General features: G+C 35.2%; 1 non-coding gene across 1 annotated transcript; it reads left to right on the top strand.

Annotated features, from left to right (window-relative positions):
* The first annotated feature begins 473 nt into the window (after positions 1 to 473).
* Positions 474 to 581, top strand: LOC148564376 (small nucleolar RNA R71). Its single transcript, XR_015884948.1, has one exon. It is a non-coding gene; the product is annotated as a small nucleolar RNA R71 (small nucleolar RNA).
* The last annotated feature ends 5,306 nt before the right edge of the window (positions 582 to 5,887 follow it).

Genomic DNA, 5,887 nt, shown 5'->3' with positions numbered 1-5,887 from the left:
CCTTGTTGAGGCTTTTGTTGATCCTTCCATGAGAAATTTGGGTGATTTCTCCATCAGGGGTTATAGGTGTTTCCACAAGGTTCACCCATATAATTTACCTCTGCTATTGCAGGGTTCTCAGGATCATAAGCTTCTTCTTCAGAAGATGCCTCTTGAGTACTGTTGGATGCAGCTTGCATTCCATTCAGACTTTGAGAAATCATATTGACTTGCTGAGTCAATATTTTATTCTGAGCCAATATGGCATTCAGAGTATCAATTTCAAGAACTCCCTTCTTCTGAGGTGTCCCATTACTCACAGGATTCCTCTCAGAAGTGTACATAAACTGGTTGTTAGCAACCATGTCAATGAGTTCTTGAGCTTCTGCAGGCGTTTTCTTTAGGTGAATGGATCCACCTGCAGAGGTATCCAATGACATCTTAGCTAATTCAGACAGAACATCATAGAATATATCCAGGATGGTCCATTCTGAAAGCATGTCAGAAGGACACTTTTTGGTTAGTTCTTTGTATCTCTCCCAAGCTTCATAGAGGGATTTACCTTCTTTCTATCTGAAGGTTTGAACATCCACTCTAAGCTTACTCAGCTTTTGAGGAGGAAAGAACTTGGCTAAGAAAGCCTTGACCAGCTTATCCCAAGAGTTCAGGCTATCTTTAGGTTGAGAATCCAACCATATTCTAGCTCTGTCTCTCACAGCAAAAGGGAAAAGAATGAGCCTGTAGACTTCAGGATCTACTCCATTGGTCTTAACAGTATCACATATCTGCCAGAATTCAGTTAAGAACTGAAAAAGATCTTCAGATGGAAGTCCACGAAACTTGCAGTTTTGTTGCATCAGAGAAGCTAATTGAGGTTTCAGCTCAAAATTGTTTGCTCCAATGGTAGGGATGGAGATGCTTCTTCCATGTAAATTGGAATTAGGTGCAGTAAAGTCACCAAGCATCCTCCTTGCATTATTATTATTTTTGGCTGCCATCTCCTTTTCCTGTTCGAAAATTTCTGTAAGGTTATTTCTGGATTGTTGTATTTTAGCTTCTCTTAGTTTCCTCTTCAGAGTCCTTTCAGGTTCAGGGTCTGCTTCAACAAGAATGTTCTTGTCCTTGCTCCTGCTCATATGAAAAAGAGGGAACAGAAAAATAATAATAGGGATCCTTTTTACCCAGGTATAGAGGTTCCCCTGTGTGAGTTGAAGAAGAAAAGAATGTAATGTAAAGAAGGGAAGAAGAGAAAATTCGAACACAGATGGAAGAGAGGGTTCGAATTTGGGTGAGATGAAGTGTTAGTAGATGAATAAATAAATAGAAAGAGATGAGAGAGAAGGAGGATTTTCGAAAATAAAATTTTGAAAAGGGGTTAGTGATTTTTGAAAATTAGGAATGAAATCAAATTAAAATTAAAAATTGAAACAATTAGTTAATTAAAAAGAATTTTTGAAAAAGAGGGAGGTATTTTCGAAAATTAGAGAGGGATAGTTAGTTAGGTAGCTTTGAAAGAGATAAGAAACAAACAAAAAGTTAATTAGTTAGTTGAAACAACTTTTGAAAATCAATTTTTAAAAGATAAGAAGATAAGAAGTTAGAAAAGATATTTGAAAAAGATATGATATGAAAAGGTAGGATTAAAAAGATATGATTTTGAAAAAGATAAGATAAAAAGATATTTTTGAAAAGATATGATTGAAATTAGTTTTGAAAAAGATTTGATTTTTAAAATCACAATTAATGACTTGATTCACAAGAAATCACAAGATATGATTCTAGAACTTAAAGTTTGAATCTTTCTTAACAAGTAAAATATGATAAAATTAAGAAAAAGATTTTGAAAAATATTTTTAAAATTTTTGAAAATATATAAGAAGAATGAAAAAGATTTGATTTTTGAAAAAGATTTTGAAAAAGATAAGATTTTTAAATTGAAAATTTGATTTGACTCATAAGAAACAACTAGATTTTAAAAGTTTTTGAAAAAGTCAATCCAAATTTTCGAAATTTATGAGTGAAAAAGGGAAAGATATTTTTTTATTTTTGAATTTTTTTGATGAAGAAAGAGAAAAACATGAAAAAGACTCAATGCATGAGAATTTTTAGATCAAAACAATGAATGCATGCAAGAATGCTATGAATGTCAAGATGAACACTAAGAACACTTTGAAGATCATGATGAACATCAAGAACTTATTTTTGAAAATTTTATATGCAAAGAAAACATGCAAGACACCAAACTTAGAAATCTTTCATGTTCAGATACTATGAATGCAAAAATGCACATGAAAAACAAGAAAAGACACAAAACAAGAAAACATCAAGATCAAACAAGAAGACTTACCAAGAACAACTTGAAGATCATGAAAAACACTATGAATGCATGAATTTTTCAAAAATTTTATGCAAACTTTAAAACATGCAATTGACACCAAACTTAAAATTGACTCAAGACTCAAACAAAAAACATGAAATATATTTTTTTTTTTATTTTTATGATTTTCTAATTTTTTTTGGTATTTTTCGAAAATTAATTTGAAAAAGGAAAATAAGGATTCCAAAATTTTTAATATGAATTCCAGAAATCTTGCATTCTTAGTCTAAAGCTTCAGTCCAGGAATTAGACATGGCTCACTAGCCAGCCAAGCTTTCAATGAAAACTCCGGTCCAAAACACTAGACATGGCCAATGGCCAGCCAAGCTTTAAGTGACAAATCAAGTATACAGCAGCTGATGGATTAGCAACAACTAGCTTGCTCTTGATAATGTTAGGTTGGAATCCCCAGTCTAAAAGAATTTAGACATGGCTTTACAGCCAGCCAGGCTTCAATATGCTTCATGAAACACTAGGATTCATTCTTAAAAATTTAGAATAATTTTCGAAAACAGATGAGAAATTTTTGAAAGATTTTTGAAAAATTTTTGAAAATAAAACAAAAAGAAAATTATCTAATCTGAGCAACAAGATGAACCGTCAGTTGTCCAAACTCGAACGATCCCCGGCAACGGCGCCAAAAACTTGGTATGCGAAATTGTTACTCAGAGGTTTTAAAATTTATTGTTCGTTCTCTCCCTGGCAATGGCGCCAACAAACTGGTGCACAATACCATGGTCCAAACATAACTTCACAACTTCGCACAACTAACCAGCAAGTGCACTGGGTCGTCCAAGTAATAAAACCTTACGTGAGTAAGGGTCGATCCCACGGAGATTGTTGGTATGAAGAAAGCTATGGTCATCTTGTAAATCTCTATCAGGCGGATATCAAATGGTTATGGAGTTTTCAAAAATAAATAATAAATAAATAGAAAATAAAGATAGAAATACTTATGTAATTCATTGGTGAGAATTTCAGATAAGCGTATAGAGATGCTTTCGTTCTTCTGAACTTCTGCTTTCTTGCTGTCTTCATCCAATCAGTCCTACTCCTTTCCATGGCAAGCTTTATGTAAGGGCATCACCGTTGTCAATGGCTACATCCCATCCTCTCTGTGAAAATGGTCCAAATGGTCTGTCACGGCATGGCTAATCATCTGGAGGTTATCGGTCATACTGGAATAGGATTCACCCTCCTTTTGCGTCTGTCACTACGCCCAGCACTCGCGAGTTTGAAGTTCGTCACAGTCATTCAATCCCTGAATCCTACTCGGAATACCACAGACAAGGTTTAGACTTTCTGGACTCTCATGAATGCCGCCATCAATCTAGCTTATACCACGAAGATTCTGATTAAGAGATCCAAGAGATACTCATTCAATCGAAGGTGGAACGAAAGTGTTTGCCAGGCACGCGTTCGTGGGGGAATGATGATGATTGTCATGTTCATCACATTCATATTGAAGTGCGAATGAATATCTTAGAAGCGGAATAAGTTGAATTGAATAGAAAAACAGTAGTACTTTGCATTAATTCCTGAGGAACAGCAGAGCTCCACACCTTAATCTATGGAGTGTAGAAACTCTACCGTTGAAAATACATAAGTGAAAGGTTCAGGCATGGCCAAATGGCCAGCCCCCAAACGTGATCAATATGATCCAAAGATGAACTAAAAATCATAAGATCATAAGATGTCTAATACAATAGTAAAAAGACCTATTTATACTAAACTACTTACGAGGGTTTATAGAAGTAAGTAATTGATGCATAAATCCACTTCCGGGGCCCACTTGGTGTGTGCTTGGGATGAGCTTGAAGTTTACACGTGGAGAGGTCATTCTTGGAGTTGAACGCCAGTTTGTAACGTGTTTCTGGCGTTCAACTCTGGCTTGTGACGTGTTTCTGGCGTTTAACTCTAGACTGCAGCGTAGAACTGGTGTTCAACGCCCTTTTGCGTCGTCTAAACTCGGCCAAAGTATGAACTATTATATATTGCTGGAAAGCCCAGGATGTCTACTTTCCAACGCAATTAGAAGCGTGCCATTTTGAGTTCTGTAACTCCAGAAAATCTACTTTGAGTGCAGGGAGGTCAGAATCCAACAGCATCAGCAGTCCTTCTTCAACCTCTGAATCTGATTTTTGCTCAAGTCCCTCAATTTCAGCCAGAAAATACCTGAAATCACAGAAAAACACACAAACTCATAGTAAAGTCCAGAAATGTGAATTTAACATAAAAACTAATAAAAACATCCCTAAAAGTAACTAGATCATACTAAAAACATACTAAAAACAATGCCAAAAAGCGTATAAATTATCCGCTCATCACAACACCAAACTTAAATTGTTGCTTGTCCCCAAGCAACTGAAAATCAAATAGGATAAAAAGAAGAGAATATACTATAAATTCCAAACTATCAATGAAACATAGCTCCAATCAGATGAGCGGGACTTGTAGCTTTTTACCTCTTGAATAGTTTTGGCATCTCACTTTATCCATTGAAGTTCAGAATGATTGGCATCTATAGGAACTCAGAGTTCAGATAGTGTTATTGATTCTCCTAGTTCAGTATGTTGATTCTTGAACACAACTACTTTATGAGTCTTGGCCGTGGCCCTAAGCACTTTGATTTCCAGTATTACCACCGGATACATAAATGCCACAGACACATAATTGGGTGAACCCTTTTCAGATTGTGACTCAGCTTTGCTAAAGTCCCCAATTAGAGGTGTCTAGGATTCTTAAGCACACTCTTTTTTTGCTTTGGACCTTGACTTTAACCGCTCAGTCTCAAGTTTTCACTTGACACCTTCACGCCACAAGCACATGGTTAGGGACAGCTTGGTTTAGCCGCTTAGGCTAGGATTTTATTCCTTTAGGCCCTCCTATCCACTGATGCTCAAAGCCTTGGGATCCTTTTTATTTACCCTTGCCTTTTGGTTTTAAGGGTTATTGGCTTTTTGCTCTTGCCTTTTGGTTTTAAGAGCTTTTGGCTTTTTCTGCTTGCTTTTTCTTTTTCTATTTTTTTCCGCCATTTTTTTTCTTTCTTTTTTTTTGTTTTTTTTTCTGCAAGATTTTTGTATTCACTGCTTTTTCTTGCTTCAAGAATCAATTTTTATGATTTTTCAGATTATCAAATAACATGTCTCCTTGTCATCATTCTTTCAAGCGCCAACATATTTAACATTCATGAACAACAACTTCAAAAGACATATGCACTGTTCAGGCATTCATTCAGAAAACAAGAAGCATTGTCACCACATCAATATAATTAAACTAAGTTCAAGGATAAATTCAAAACTCATGTACTTCTTGTTCTTTTGAATTAAAACAGTTTTCATTTAAGAGAGGTGATGGATTCATAGGACATTCATAACTTTAAGACAAAGTTACTAAATACTAATGATCATGTAATAAGACACTAACATAGATAAGCACTTAACATAAAGAAAATGAAAAATAGAAAATTTAAGAACAAGGAATGAGTCCACCTTAGTGATGGTGGCGTTTTCTTCTTGAGGAACCAATGAT

The sequence above is a fragment of the Arachis ipaensis genome, chromosome B5, assembly GCF_059453495.1.
Source record: "Arachis ipaensis isolate K30076 ecotype BB chromosome B5, ASM5945349v1, whole genome shotgun sequence".
NCBI classification, from domain to species: Eukaryota; Viridiplantae; Streptophyta; class Magnoliopsida; order Fabales; family Fabaceae; genus Arachis; species Arachis ipaensis.
Note: the sequence above shows the minus strand (reverse complement) of the source record. Positions and strands in the feature narration are given on the sequence as shown.